At 39.7% G+C, this 16,955-nt stretch overlaps 1 pseudogene; it reads left to right on the top strand.

Moving 5' to 3' along the window:
• Positions 1-11,265: 11,265 nt before the first annotated feature.
• Positions 11,266-13,402, top strand: LOC102754844 (annotated as a pseudogene).
• The last annotated feature ends 3,553 nt before the right edge of the window (positions 13,403-16,955 follow it).

The following is a 16,955-nucleotide window of genomic DNA, read 5'->3' as shown; positions in this document are numbered from 1 at the left end:
CCAACCTTGCCTTAAACACTTCTCAGTCCTTATCTAAATCAAAAGCAAGATGTTCAGTAAAGATGGGAGTTTCATCTTTGGTGAATATAAAGGATTCAGCAAGTTTAAGGGCCTGTAATGCAGACCACAGCAAGGTGATGGCAGCAGGTGAAAGGGGTTGGGGTGTGTCTCATTAAACTCTGACCACAGCAACAGCAATAGAATCTCAGCCTAAGAGTGTACTAGTACAGCAGTTGTAGCTTAATCTTGATCGATATAGTCTGTGGCTTTAGCAGTGTTTTGGGCCAACTGGGGCCTCAAAAGACGACAGCAGGGCCCAGAGGCATAGGAAGTAGGCATAGCTGATGCAAAGGAGAAGAGGGTTTTTCAAACTCTTTCAGCATACAGGACTTTTCGATGTTAAGGCCTAGAAAAATTATGGAATGTTTATATTGTAAAAGTCTACAGGCCAGCCTTAAAACTACAGCTAAGTTTCATGAGTGGCTCAGAGCATTGACATGTATATTTCTAGCAGCCGGAGATAGGCAGAGTAGAAAGGTGACTTCAAATTTCTTTCTCTTTATGTTGTTTTCAGTTGCATTCTAGTCAAGGGACGATCATATGGAGAGACTGATTGACTGTGCTGTGTGTGCCTTATTAACAGTCTTGTAGGTGATATTCTTTGCATTGCATGGCATCAGTTCTCTGAAAAACAGATTTTTTTCTACAGATATAATAAACATAGTGTCATTATTATTATGAGAATTAAATAAGAACATGCAACTAAGTGCTTAGCCTAGGGTTAGGAAAATAGTGCTCTGTAAATATTAGCTATCATTTAAAATTAGTTCCAAGATTAATCTGAGGTGTAGGGTACTCTTTGCATGAGTGGCCAATTTATTTTTTATTATTATTACTAAAAGCACGATGCACAGAATTCGTGTAAGAGTAGGCCTTCCTTTGCCTGGCTGCTGGCACCAGCTTCCCTCTGGCACCCAGGACCCGGGCTTCTCTCGCAGCCCTGCCTTCGTCTGGTCTAATTAGCATATTATGCTTTTATTACTAGAATTACTTTGTAAAGCTTTCCTGTAAAAGTAGGCCTTCCTTTGCCTGGCTGCTGGCACCAGCTTCCCTCTGGCACCCAGGACCCGGGAGACATTGATGTAAGAGAGACATATCAGTTGGTTGCCTCCTGCACATGCCCAGGCCAGGCTAGGGATGGAACCTGCAACTCAGGTATGTGCCTTGACTGGGAATCGAACCCATGATTCTTCAATGCATAGGCCAACATTCTAACCACTGAGCAACAACAGCCATGGCTTGAGTAGCCAATTTAACTCAAATGATAAAAATCTCTATTTTGCCCTTCTTTTTCATCAGTATGACTATCAAAAAATGCCATATAATGAGGCAAGAAGATACATAATATCCATAAAAATGATATATTCTCCTATAGAAATCTAAAAACCTGAAAGCAGATGCACCCAGGAAATCCTTTTGGGGAATGGACATTAATGATATTATTGGAGAGTATTATAGACCTCTTGGGCAAATGAATGTATGTGCTTAAAATAGATCACAGAAATTGCACAGAAGTAAGAGATAATGAAGGCAGGGCTTTTTCTTATCTGGACATCTATTAGTTGGTTTATGCAGTTAAAATCAGACACTATTCTGACAAGTCATTTTTCAAAGATATGAGTGATAGGATTGCTTTGCTGGTCCTAATTCTGGCTAACAAAGGGCTACTAGCTGGTGAAATGGAAGTGATTGAAACCTTGGGATAAAGCAGCTTTTTTATTATGACAATTTAAAGAACTTGAAAATTAGTGAGTAATGAAATAACCATCCATGTACATATTATCTGAATTTAATAATAATTCACTTTTGTTTAAGAGTCAGTTCTTTCTCTGGTTTTCTAAACTACCAAGTGCCTATATGAAAAATATTGAGTTAGCAATAACAGTTTGTTAAGTCAAAAATAAAGGAATGGAGCTATTTATTAGGATAGTACCTCCTCCTAATTTATGTCAGACCTAGTGTTTATTTTTGCAGTTCTGTTGCCTAGTCTGTAATTTCCCCTCCTTTAAACAAGAAGATGGTCATTCATTCTCACTGGGATGCATTATTTTTAATGCATCCATTATTTTTAATATAGAGAGATCATTGTAGTGAAATACTTTGGATTTTGGAGCCCCATACACAGAAAAGAAAATCAATCAATGACTTGATTTTTATTGATATGGAAAATAGTGATTTGAGAAATATATGCATATATACACAATATAATGGTAGGGTGATTTCTGTTTCAAAATAAATGTTGAATTTGTAAATAAAATAGTTCTTCACCTTGAGAGAACACTATTCTTTCCAAAAGTTTGAATTTTTTTCAATTTATTTTGCCATTTATTTTTATCATCACTCTGTGATATAGATAGATAAGAAGAGGTCAATATAACTTAATGATTAATATCCTAAAGGGAGAATGTATCTTTGGGAAATTTTATTTGAAGGTTGAGAGAATATATCTTGTTGTCTCTTGCCAAGAATTGTGAAGACCATAAAATATATTGAAGCATATATAAAAATAAGTTTATAGTGTAGGTATCTTTTTTTCTTAAAAACAATGTTTATAACCCATAGAATAAAAAAAGAAACACACAAAACTACCATATGCTTTGTTTTATGACTGTAGATGGTGTGATATGTCACCATACCTCTGAAAGCCAAGCATATGTCTATAGTAAATCCTGAAAGCATAAAATAAACTTAAATACATGCCGTGCTGAAAGTAGTGTAGAGAGAAGAATGTCAGCAGACCTATGAAGTCCTGTCAGATACAAATAAGGAAGATCATTAAGTCAATTTAAGATAATAGTTTTCTGAAAATTCAAACCCTGTGTATGTAATTCTCATTGAAATGTGTTTGAAATCATATATTTCATTGAAGATTAAATACTAAAATATTAATAGGTGTAATCTATTCTTATAGGGATTATAGAAAATTTTATTTCCCTATTTAGAGTTTGTAGTATTTTGCTGTTTTTATAATATGTTAGTATTTTATAATACTTTAATAAGAAGAAATATGTTTTAAAGAGAAAAAATATTTTTGTAAACTCTTGGAAAATTATTCATAAGAGAAATACAAACAATTCATTTACCAGACCATGGCATCAGAGAAAATAAAGATTATTTGTTGTTCTTTTAAATTATTTTTCTTATATTTCTTGTGTGTTTAATGACAGGATTTTGATCCATCAGTCATGATTTGTTTGGTGCTCTCTATGTTATTAACAGTTTAATATATGTTGTGGTGCAAAAATAGGGGGTGTTAAATCATGGAGCTTTCTTGTAATGAGCACAGCATCATTTTTTATAGACAAAACATGTACACACTAAAAATTAGAGAATAGTCAAATGCTAAACTGCATTGCTGAGAGTGCAAAGAATGGAAAGGCCAGTGTGGAACAGCCTGAGGTTTTTGGGTTTTTTTTAAATATCAGATTTGAGCTTGGCTTTGAAAGAAGTATAATTAAGGAGCCTTGAAAATCAGCGCATAGATTACAGCACAGTCAGTAAGAATTTATCATCAGTCTTGGTGAAGTAAATTCTGTCTTAGGAGAAATAGTCTGGACATTAGCTGTTGAGTAGGGGCAAGACTTGGGGAAGAGTGGCAGAGGAGACTGGTTGTCTTTGAGTTCCCTTCTCTCTCTCTCTACAGCAGGAGAACCCTGGGATTTCTTAGTGGCGTACATGGCCATTTATTCCCTAGCTTTCCTTTCACTAAATTGTGGTCATGTAGGATGTTCTAGCCTGGGGTGTGAGGGAAAATGATATATGATAGATACTTTCAAAGACTTGTCCTTAAAAGAAGGGCTGTGCTGCTTATTCCCCCTTCTTTTATCCTGCTGCTGTATGGGTGAGAGAAATTACCTTCTATATTTTAAAAGTATGTTAACTCAGATTTCTGTTTTATGCAGCTGAACCTATATCATAACGAATATAAAATTTGGTATGTGAAAGTAGAGTACAGCACATAACAGAAATTTAGATGCATTTGTTTGAGAATTTCAAGTATACAGACATTACAGAATGTAAAGGGAGTTACTTTTTCTTGTAATGGTGTGGCAAAACAGTGGCAAATATACCTGGACAGGCAGATTATGGACCAAATGAGCCAATAACTCCAGGGAAAATGATGGGAAAATTCAATGGCTGTTGGTTGCTTCATACCTGGTTTAAAAGGTCCTACATCTGAAGAGGCTCAGGCTAGATTCAGCTAGTTTGCAAGTGGAAACGGAAGGAAATATAACTCTGATGAGGGATTCAGTGTCTGAGGCAATCTCAGAAGACTGTGGTTTTGGTAATTTGGGCCCTTAAAGAGCTGAAAATGTCAATTAATTTTATAATCCAAATTCAAGCAATTATAGAACTGTCAGTTTTAGCAAAGATAAGAATAAAGTTCCAAATCTTTTCAAGCACCCCTGTCAGACTGTGGGGACCAGTCTAGCTGCAAAGAGGCAATTAAGAGCGTTGCCCTTCTGTCCAAGTAAAAGACTATAAGCCTAGTAAGTTTTTGAGGGAGTGTTATTGCCAAATAATCCACATGCCAAGCCTAGAAACGCCTTTGATTTATTATTATTATTTTTTAACCACAAAAGCAACTTGCAAATCTGCAAACCTACATTGGTGGAAAGTAGATTGTGAAAGCTGGGCAGCTTCACTTCAGTTGTGTCCACGGAGGATAATGGACAAGAAAGAAACCCCCAGAGGGCAAAAGCAGAGGCCTGTGAGGAAAATAGGTGGATAGCAGAACTGAAGTCTCCTAGATTGGTTAATGGAGACACTTATGAGCTCTGGGAATTTTCACAATATGGGCCCATATGTTTTTTTTCAAATTTAAGATTAATTTTTAATTTAAGTATACACATTATATAAGTTTTATCTCATAAAAATGTGCCCTATATTAAATAATTATAAAGATCCATAATTGCGTATATGTAAGGCTTTCAATCTAGTTTATTCATTACCCTGAATCCTTTTTGCCCCTGAGCCTGCCTTTGTTTCCTCTCCTAAAGCTTGATGCAGAATATAACTGCTCCCATGGGAGGAACAAGAAATCAAGGACACGAGGGAGACCAGTGGCAGTTATCCTTGATGATGCCAAGAGGCTCCCAGCACCATGACCATCTTTATTCAAATGTCATTTAGAAAAAATAAGCTATATGAGCAACCTGCATGCAGTTTTCCCACATGAAGTGTATTCCATATAACTGCAGATATTAGTTAACTGGGTAGCTTTTATTGTAGTTACCTTGCACTCTTCTACCATTGGGTATATTGGTTAAGACGACTGCCCTTTTTTTGGTAGGTGGAGGAGGCATAATGACTAAATCACATCTGGACCTGATTTAAAGGAGTGCATATCACTAAAATAAATGGATTTTGATGTAATATAGTAATTGGATAAAGGCTTGAGGTGATGTCCTTTGAGGTCTGGGTGAGTGTGTTACATATATTGGCACAAGTGTGCTATGCACCAATCAGAAAGAATATATGCATCCCTATGTACATAGCAGTGCAATTTACAATAACTAGGATCTGGAAACAACCCAAGTGCCCATCAGTAGATGAGTGGATAAGAAAGCTGTGGTATATTTGTACAATGAAATAGTACTCGGTTGTGAAAAAGAAGGAAATTTTACCTTTTGCAATAGCATTGATGGATCTGGAGAGTATTATGCTAAGTGAAATAAGCCAGTAAGGGAAAGACAAATACGGTATGATTTGACAAATATGTAGAATCTAATGAACAAAATAAGCTAACAAAATAGAATCAAGTCTCTTTTTAAGAGAGCTTCTGCAGCAAGAAGTGCAGTCAGCTGTAGCACCTTTGAGGTCCATCAAAGTATTCAAGTACAGAACATGCTCTCTCTGACTGTCTCTGGGCAAATCGAGCCAATGATTGAGCATGGTGGGGGTTCTAGGTGCTAGCCATTGCTGCTCAATATAAAGCTTATGCAAAGGGCAGTTTTTGGCTTTATAGCTCCCTGTTGGGCTGGCTGAGAGTTTTTTTAGAGTGGTTCTTCCTACCCAAGCCTCCTTCTTTCTTCCTTTCCTTTTGCAGATGTCACATGTACATTGAGCATTGAAAGCTTTTGCGGCCTATTCCGACTCCCTCTCCCCTTTATCTTACACAGGCATCCTTACCCAATAAATCTCTTGCACTTCTTACTCTGCCTTGATCACTGCTTCCTAGAGGGCCAGAGCTCATATAAGCACACATGCCTATTGGTCACTGCAGAGCAAAGTACAACATGCCAGTGACTTTTCTTGTCTGTAGGATTATTACCACTGTGCCACTCAATGGAGAGTGTTCTCTGTGTCAAGTTCAAACAGATTCCCCTTTCTACACTTCACCAATGCCTTTGTTTTATCCTCAAACTTTTCAAACTCACAACCATATTATTTATTCTATTGATTCTCATCTTTCCTCTGAGTCTTTCTAACCTAACCCCCTCTCTCCTGGCTCCAATCTTTACTAGGACTCTGTCTAAGACAGTCATATGGCTGTCATTCTGGAATTTCCCTTCACTGCTGTCTTGAGTTGGGAATCACTGATTTTGGGGGCCTAGGTGACCTTCTTTTTTAAAAAAAAATATTTTATTGATTTTTTTACAGAGAGGAAGGGAGAGAGCTAGAGAGTTAGAAACATTGATGAGTGAGAAACATTGATCAGCTGCCTCCTGCACACCCCCTACTGGGGATGTGCCTGCAACCAAGGTACATGCACTTGACTGGAATCGAACGTGGGACCCTTCACGCCACAGGCCGACGCTCTATCCACCGAGCCAAACCGGCCAGGGCTTAGGTGACCTTTTATGTTTTGATAGAATGCTTCCGTATTTTCTTAAAGTACAGGTGCATTCCTAAGCAAGGGTGCACTTAAGGTAAACTTCTGTGCCCTTGCATATTTGAAAATACTTCCGTTATTCCTCATGAGTGATTATTAGGTTGGCTATAGAAATCTGAGAAAAAAATCATCTTTCCTTGGAAGTTTGAAGACTTTGCTCCATTGCCTTTCCACACCCTATGTTTTCTTGAGAAGGCTAATATCTGTGATTTTCATTCTTTTGCAGATAAGCTGTTCTTTCTCCTTGGTAGCTTTTGGACCATTTCTTTATGCTCAAAAGATATGACATTTTGCCAAAACATTTTGAAGTCTTGGACACAGAATGAGTTCTTTGGGTTTAAAGGCCGACGCTATCTTTATGGGAATGATATATGGGAATGATATATTATCACTTCTGTGATAATTTTTCCTTCTTTTTTCCCCTCTTTTTCTGGAATTCTTTGGATATAAAATGTCTTAGAATAATCCTTTGAATCTCTTATCTTTTCTCACATGTTGTAATCTGGAAGATTTCTTTACATTTATTCTCTATTTTTTTCTATTGAACTTTTATTTGGCAATCAAATTTTAATTTCTAAGAGTTTTTCTTATCTGATATTGCCTTGTACATACTGTCTGACTGCAGTATCTTTTGAAGAAATTAATCATTGTATATATATATAAAAGTATAAAAAAATTAATACCCCTGTACCTATCAACCCTAGGTAAGAAAGGAAAAAGCACCATAGAAACCCCTGTGTTCTCCTTATCACAGGTAGCTCCTATACTGAAAGTTGTGTTAATCATTTCTTTGCTTAAAAAATATTATCTATGTATTATTCCTAAATGCTGACTACTTTTACCTGTTTCTTAACTTTATTAATGAATTTATACTGCATTTTTAAAAAATATATTTTATTGATTTTTTTATAGAGAGAAAGGGAGAGGGATAGAGAGTTAGAAACATCGATGAGAGAGAAATATCGATCAACTGCCTCCTGCACACCCTCCACTGGGGATGTGCCCACAACCAAGGTACATGCCCTTGACCGGAATCGAACCCGGGACCCCTCAGTCAGCAGGCCGATGCTCTGTCCACTGAGCCAAACCGGTTAGGGATATACTGATTATAGAGAGAAAGGGAGAGGGATAGAGAGTTAGAAACATCGATGAGAGAGAAATATCGATCAACTGCCTCCTGCACACCCTCCACTGGGGATGTGCCCACAACCAAGGTACATGCCCTTGACCGGAATCGAACCCGGGACCCCTCAGTCAGCAGGCCGACGCTCTATCCACTGAGCCAAACCGGTTAGGGATATACTGCATTTTTTTCTTTGTGAATTGTTTCTTTTGATTTTTGGAATTGCTTATTCATTAATAGCTTCCATTTTCTACTCTTTGTAGTTGGAAGTTTATATCTTAAAAAAAAACACATTATTATCATTTTAATGAAGCCTTAGGAGGTAGAGGAGGTAAATGTATACTTAATCTGTCATATTAAACTGGAAGCCTAGGTAATATTTTTAATAGCTTGTGAATCATGCTATTTTATTTATTTATACTTGTTTTATTAGCATATATATTTATACTAGTGGCCCAGTGCATGGATTCGTGCACATTGAAAAGGAAATAATTAGAAGAAATATTTTAATATTGCTATTTGCCCTTTCTGCCTCAGCGCCTGGGAAGCGGGTGGTGGCCCTGCCACTCCACTTCCCCCCCCCTCAGCCCCTCTCCCCCGCAGCCACCCCCAGTCCCCCTGCCACCACTGGTTGTGGTCTGCAGGGCAATCAGGCCCCTGATCATACCTGCCTTGGCCTGGCACCACCCGCTCACCTGCTTCACCATCCTGTCATGGTCTCACACTCATTGGGGCCCATTGGGGGCTGGCAGCACCTCCACTGCCACCTGCTGCCAGTGCTGCATCACTGACACCCGCTGTGTTCTGTGCTGCTCCCTGGTGGTCAGTGCATGTCACAGGGAGCCGTCAAACTCCCGGTCTCCTAGTCGAACTCCCAGTTGAATGACCGCCTTAGGGGACAATTTGCATATTAGGCTTTTATTATATAGGATATGCAAGGAATAATTTAAAAATATTTCGTAATTTAAAGTATGAACTAAATGCTCTTGAGATAGTGAGACGTAATGAGCTTTGGGATCAGCCAAGTCTGGATTGAAATCTCTAATCCACCACCTTTTAGATGAGAGATATTGGGCAAATCACCCTCTAAAATCCCAAATTTCACAATTTATAAATCAGGATAAAAATACCCCAAAGTGTTATTTGATGATTAAATGAGGTAGTGTACTAGTATGTGAAGGATTTAACCTGGTTCTTAGCCTATAGTACAGTGATGGCAATCCTTTTGAGCTTGGCATGTCAACATTTTGAAGAACCCTAACTTAACTCTGGTGCCGTGTCACGTATGGAAATTATTTTATATTTGCAACCATAGTAAAACAAAGATTTATATTTTTGATATTTATTTTATATATTTAAATGCCATTTAATAAAGAAAAATCAACCAAAAAAATGACATCGCGTGTCACCTCTGACACACGTGTCATAGTTCGCCATTACTGATATAGTAAATGTTCAGTAAACATAGTTCCTGTTCCTCCCTCTGATTAAAGAAGAATGAAGCTTTTCTGTTCTAGTCCATCTCATAAGCAGGGCTTGTTTTATGATCTATGTTCAAAAGGGCTGCTTGGTTTAATGCCCTACTGTCACTGTCTTGAAATTATTAATAATTTTATCTTTGATTTTGTGTTATGTAAGTGGGGCAATGGAGCACATGCATTAGGAGAGGAGATACATTTAATATGTGTCTATCTTTTCTTGCCACTCCATTCATATAAAATGCTGTCAGTGCAATGAGCACAGAATTCTAGTGAATGCATAATGCATGGGAGTTTGGTGAGATTCAAAAACAAGGTGTTATGTCTATGACTAAGTTCAGGTGCTGACAGCCTGAAAGGCTACACTTTATTCTGAGTCAAAATTTGCTTTGAATGTGGAAGCAAGGCATTCTAAGAAACACAAATGATTGTGGAAACCTCTCTTGGCCTTCTGTTTGCCAATTACTTATGCTAGAAATCTATACTAATAAAAGCCTAGGTAGCGTCATGCCCTTGTGCACGACGTCATCACAAGATGGCTGCCACAAAGATGGCCACCACAAAGATGGCCACCACAATGATGGCCACCACAAATGTGGAAGCAAGGCATTCTAAGAAACACAAATGATTGTGGAAACCTCTCTTGGCCTTCTGTTTGCCAATTACTTATGCTAGAAATCTATACTAATAAAAGCCTAGGTAGCGTCATGCCCTTGTGCACGACGTCATCACAAGATGGCTGCCACAAAGATGGCCACCACAAAGATGGCCACCACAATGATGGCCACCACAAGATGGCCGGGTGCACAGTGGAGGCAGGGCCGGGCGGCCACTCCACGTGGTGAGGCTGGGGGTTTCACAGCTCTGCATGGCACAGAGGAGGCGGGTCTCGTTGGAGGAGGTGGGTTGCGGCAAGGAAGGGCAGTTGGGTGATCGGGCAGGCAGGGGAGAGCAGTTGGGGGCGATTGGGCCGGCAGGGGAAGGCAGTTGCAGGTAATCAGGTCGGCAGGGGAGCAGGTAGGCGTCATTCAGGCTGGCAGGGGAGCAGTTAGGTGGCAATCAGGCTGGCAGGCAGAAGTGGTTAGGCGCAATCAGGCAGGCAGGCAGGCGAGTGGTTAGGAGCCAGTGGTCCTGGACTGTGAGAGGGATCCCAGATTGGAGAGGGTGCAGGCTGGGCTGAGGGACACTCCCACTATGCATGAATTTTGTGCACCAGGCCTCTAGTGATAATATAAAAAGGGAAGGATAATTCCTTTTTTTCCTAATCCTCCCAAATTTATTAGTAACCCAAAGGTAGACAGTGTAGGTGAAATGTGCTGGCACAAAGAAATGAAGTTAAAAACGATTGAGCTAGTTTTGTGCAGTATTTCCACTCTTCTGCTAAGAATGAAATACATATGCATGTAGGAGCTGTGAAGTATGAATTGTGTAATTTTGGTGATTCCACATACCTCTTAAATGCCCTTGTATTTAAACACTTACTATAATATAAATATGAATAGTAAACTCATACTAATAGTTAAAAATTTCAATTTTTCTAAACTTAGAAGGACATTAAGTAGCAAATAAATAAACACCATAAAACATCATGGAAGAAAAGAGAAGCTTTATGTTTCAGTATTTTCAGTAGCACTTTTTTCCCTAGCATTTTGAACAAGGGATTTTGTGCTTTCATTTTACGCTAGGCCTCACCAATTATGTTGCCAGCTCTGCTTACAAGAACATTCACTGAATTTCAAAGCCTGTTCTTGATCAGCACAAACTCGAAAATGATAGCCAGTAAATTGGATTTGCAATTTTCTTTTATGACGGATGGAGACAATATCATTGGACACAATCTAATCTTGCTTTTAGATAATTAATTATTTTTGCTGTATCGATGAGTCTGAGGCCAAATAAGCCTGCTTAAATGAAGGAAGTGGAAGGGGAAGAGATAGTAAACCTCTCATTGGACTTCAGTTATGTTAGGAGAAGGAGTTAAAGAACAAGATTGTGTGGAGGAGGTGCCAAATGCAGATGCTTTTGGGGGCTATTTCATTCTTTTATGATGAATTGCTTGTGAGTGTGCTTAGGAGGTTCTCAAATTCATTACTGTCTCAAGCTCCATCCATAGCACTGATAGGCTAGTAGATACTTGGTGGCTAGAGACATGAAGGGGAAAAAACAGAATTTAATTAAATGGCTGAGGATTTTTTAAGAATTCATATGAAGTTCATCTAATTAAAGATCAGGTTGTGACACACTCTTCGACAGGGGAGAGCGAACTTGGGTGGCTAAGGCGTCCTGGTGCCCGGAGGCTTGAGCACAGAGAGCCAGAGGGCTATGCCACTGAGGGCCCCCAAACGGGGTGGAGGAGGTGCGACCACGGCTCAGATGGAGGAGTGGAAGAGTGGAGCCTGGACAACTTCTTCCCTAAGAGGGACAAGAAGAAGGAGCAAAGCACCTGGCAGCGAGCTGGCAGTGGAGCTGGCGCCAGGGCCGGCAGGGTGATGGCCCCACCAAGGGCGGGGAGGGGAGGTGAAGTGGGGGGGCGGAGAGGGTGTAAGGGAGCCTCCACCAAGGCTGTGCTGATGGATGAAAATGAGTGGAAAGAATCTGAGCAAGAAGAAGTTGATTATAGAGGCCTCGGAGTTCAGGCAGTGCAAATAAGTGAAAAGGAAGAAGATCGTGAAAAAAGAGAAGATCCAGGTTATAATTGGGAAGAAGGTGGAGGTGGAGGTGGTAGTGGTGTAGAAAAATCTCCCGGTCCCTGGAATAAAACAGCTCGGGTACAAGCACGTCCTGCTTCTGTAATTGTTACAGAAACCCCAAAACCAACAATGACTAGTGGTGTGTATCAGCCTACTGGAGCCACGGAAACCCCAACAAGGAAAACACCACAAGAACTGCTAGAAATATACAGCTATACATAGTTCCCATCCCTGAAGTCCACTGCCCAGCATGTAGAAAGCCGAAACGGGCACTTAAAATGAATGCTACCTGGGGTTAAATGACCACATATGGCACATCCACATTTTGTTTATGGCCATGAATTTTTAAGATTATGTAAAATAGGAAGATATGTAAATGATGGCAGGTTGAAATAATTGTGTTTTATTATTTTTTTTTGGCGGGAGCGGGGCGGGGGGGTTACTTGTAAAGTAAAGCCCACATTTTTGGCTTTTGAGACCTTTTTGACTCTGGGACCACAGCTGGCTTGAATTTAAATCTCCACTTGAACTTGCTCCTCTGCCTCGTCCTACAAAATAAGGGGCAATGATTCATCACATCCATCCTGCTTTATCTGATCCACTCCCCTGAAGTAGAAGTGAGGAGTAGTAACTGAATAATAAATAAAACTTTACTTGAGTGATAAAATCGTTGCCCTTATTTATGCATAAAGAGAGAGGTATTGTTTATTATTTGCTAACAGTAAAAGTGAGTAGAAGGAATCACTAGGTTATTAGCTTTTTAACTTTCCAGTTGTCTTCAAGTTGGTCCCAAAATAGGTGTATAGTTAATAGTACTGAACACTACAATAGATTTGCTACCACAGAAAATGGGACCATAGAGCTTCAGTTACAGTATTCTATGTTTTCTGTTCAATTGAAGCCTTAAAAATGTTTTAATAGGAATTTTATATATTAGTTCTCTCCTCCTGCCTCTCCCTCAAGATTCCTCTAAGGGGTGGCTTTTTTTATTTTTCCAACTCAAGGAAGAATATTTTAAGAACAACCTAGGGAAATTTTTACTGATTACATTTATTTTCCCTTAGGGATAAGGAAATGGAGAAGAGCTTTGAAGTAGTAAGACACAACACTAGAGGTAGGGATGAGTGTTTAAATAAAATAGGCCCATAAACTTCAGCTAGGCAACCATTATGCTGGGCTTGAAAATCAGAAAAGCAGCCACACGTAACACAATTAAGAAATGGTCTTTGCTAACACTTCTCAGGTAACCACCACTAACAGCCATTCATCATCTGATCTCTGCTGGATCGACAACAGATGCAGACCCCTCGATCTAAGTGATCAGCCCTGTTGCACTACGAAAGTTTCAGATGCCACAACTGCTCTTTATGTATATTGAATTTAGAGGCTTTTTCATTGTTATAAATGTGTGCACTAGATTCAGCAGAGATCTTTCATAATAATTACTCCGCAATACAAAACCAAACCAAACCAACAAAAAAACACACCATAAAAACAAACCCACAAAAACTGCAGCCAGTGGTCATTTCAAAATTTTTTTATGTTCAGATACTGAGCCTTTGTAAAATTAACTACCTCAGATTTGTTGCACTCATTGTGGACTTTATGTAAATGTCTGGATAAGAAGGTTACAGCTATTAAGTAGATGTGAAACTAACTTGAAACCAGCTTTCCTGGATTCCTATCAGACATTCTGCAGAAAGTCAGCCATCTGGTTTCTGATCTGCTGTAAAAGATGAAAATTTCAGCGACCTTAATTAACTTGTCCTGTGCCCCACCCTTAAGGAATACTCTGTAGTGGGCTGTGGCTGTATTTGACTTCCTACATGCTACTCTCAAAAGAACTGATGTGTTCAGATGCTCCGTGTAGAGCTGTGATTTATAATTTAAACGTTTGTGTTGTATTCTGAGATAACCACAAATTTCCATCAAGGGGGAAGGAGGTGTGGGAAGAATAATCCTGTTTCTTTTAGTAATTTGTCATTTGGGCAGTACTTTTTCTGTGTTCTACATTAAGAACTTTTTTTGCTTTGACTTGGAAGAAGTCCTTTGACAGGGCATATTACTTGGTTAAGTAAATGACTCGAAATATACATTAGAATTGTGAAATGACTGGTAAAATTGCCAATCCCTAGGAGTGGAACCAAATAGCCTTTGATATAAAGGGCAGTGGATACAGAACGCTCTACTTCAAGTGCTGTTAAAGTCTCCTCGAATCAGGTCCAAAACATAAAGTTAACTGCAGTTTCTGCTCAAGCCAGGGATTCAGTGACCTGTTTTTATAACTTAAAAGGAAAGTGAGTAGAACCCCAACCTAAAATTCACTTACGTTTCATGGATCTTGCATGATCTTTGACAATTCCAGATATACTTGTTGTGCCCAAATTTTTAAGTTATTGGACATTCTATAGATATAGTGATTGTCCCAGGATAGCTCTGTTATCAACGTTCTGGTGAGTCTTTATGTTGTTCATTTGGAAAGTCAAGGGTGAAAGACAGGTATATAGCACTTCTGTTTTTTATAATTACAACTTAAACTATTCAGTAACTTTTAGTCCTTAAAAGGGACTTCAGGGAGATACTCAGGATTACTGAAAAGGTTTCTTTTATCTAATGAGATAGTCTGATAATTTTCTAGTTTTGTATCTTTGGTTCAATAGAAATATTCAAAGTGGTGTGTGACCACTTGATGCAGCGTCTGGGTTTCTCTGTAATAAATATCCTTGCCAAATGGCAGGAGTTTCAGACTTGCTACTGGCAAGAGTGAAGCAAATGGGTGAGTAAAACAATCCTGTTGTTGGAGCATATTTCTGTGGGAGTAAACAAAAACAAAACAACAACAACACTGGTTTTGTTTAAAACACAAACACAAGCATATACACACAACACAAGCATATACAAACACCTTTCCATTTAGACATCAGTGCTTTGAATATGCGAGGTTGGCATTGAATACAGCCAGTCTATAGGAAAGGTTAAAAGACAAGATCTAACATATAAAGCTAAAAAGAAAGTAAAATATATTCACTCTTTAGATACCACCACCTCCCTTTTATTTTTTTCTTCTTATTGACAATTGCCATTTATTATAGTGTTAATATTGCTGGTCTGTTCTTAATAGTTACTCAGTCTGGATTCCTTGGAGGGGTCTTTACTCTAGGAGACCCTGGAGGCATTTTCTTTCTTTCTTTTTTTTTAAAAAATATATTTTATTGATTTTTTACAGAGAGGAAGGGAGAGAGAGAGTTAGAAACATTGATGAGAGAGGAACATCGATCAACTGCCTCCTGCACATCTCCCACTGGGGATGTGCCCACAACCCAGGTACATGCCCTCGACCGGAATCAAACCTGGGACCCTTCAGTCTGCAAGCCGACGCTCTATCCACTGAGCCAAACCGGTGTTGGCCCTGGAGGCATTTTCATGCGAGTCTGAATGCTTGTATGGTATGTCATAAGTAAGCAAGAAACAAGGCGTTTCAAGGTTCTATTTAATTATTGAATTAATACATATTTTGCTAGGTCCCTTTAAAAAATCTCTTAAAAAAAGCTGGGAGAAACCAAGATGGCAGCATAGGTAAACACCGGAGATTGCTGCCTCGCACAACCACTTCAAAAATACAACTAAAAGACGGAACGGACATCACCCAGAACCACACGAAGGCTGGCTGAGGGGAAATTCTACAACTAGAAGGAAAGAGAAAAGCATACCGAGACTCAGAGGAGGCGCAGTGTGGAAAATACAAAGGTGCGGAGGTGCGTGTGGAGCGGGCTGGCGGCTGAGAGCGCGGTTGTCTGTTTCAATCCGAAGGGAGTTTCAGGCTCTGAGCTCTGGTTCTGGGCGAGTCTCTGGGGACTCAGACTCAAACGGGAGAAGCGGGACTGTCTGGCATCAGTCAGAACTCGAGGGCACCTTTCTCTCCAAGGTTTTCAGCGGTTGCTGGGACTCTGAGAGGCAGAGCCTCTGGGGACAGGACTAAGAGCATCCATAACTGCTTGCTCCGCCCACCCTGTTGACCCCCTGGGACCCACCCTGCCCAACCCTTGCACAGAGGCATTTGCGGGATATCTTTAGGCAAAGGCTAGATTAGCACCACCCTAGAGGACAGAAGTTCTCCCACTGCAGACACAGCTGATTCCCACAGCCAGTTGGCCTGGAGGTCAAATACCCCCCAACATTACCTACAACAATAGGTCTGTATCTACAAAACTGTCAGAAAAGTTTCAGATTTCTCCCTTACCCTCAATCTATACCCAGAGCAAGCTTTCCTGTGGGGCTTGGATTATGTTTGAGGTAGAAGGAAGGCAGTCCACATGATAAAGCAATACCCCTGGGAAAAGATGATTAACATGTATAAAGGGCTTTCCCTGCAGTATAAATACCAGCACGCGCCCTCTTGGTGCTTCAGAGCCTTCCTGATGTATATATGCAGGTAGTGAGATTTGAAACAGCCCTTTGAGACAGTAATAGAATAAAACTCTGATTTGGGGAGCAACAATTCTCCTAATTTTTCTACTCACCGTGGGAATGAGTTGCCAACCTTTTACTTCAGCTGATACCTTTATACCTCTTAATTCTGAGTCTTCTGCAACTCTGCCTCTGATAATGCATCACAGCGCTGCCGAGTGCCTACCAGTCTCCAACCATACCACCAATGTGATGTCTACAGGTACTGACTCCAGTAACAGTCTGCCGGTGGCTGGGCCTAAAGATTTCAGAATGGATGCTTTGGATCTTGTTAATTTAGATATCTTTGCTACTTTTATTTT

Source organism: Myotis davidii, unplaced genomic scaffold (assembly GCF_000327345.1).
Source record: "Myotis davidii unplaced genomic scaffold, ASM32734v1 scaffold104, whole genome shotgun sequence".
Taxonomy (NCBI): Eukaryota; Metazoa; Chordata; class Mammalia; order Chiroptera; family Vespertilionidae; genus Myotis; species Myotis davidii.
The sequence above is the reverse complement of the archived record's forward strand: the minus strand, read 5'-3'. Positions and strand labels throughout refer to the sequence as shown.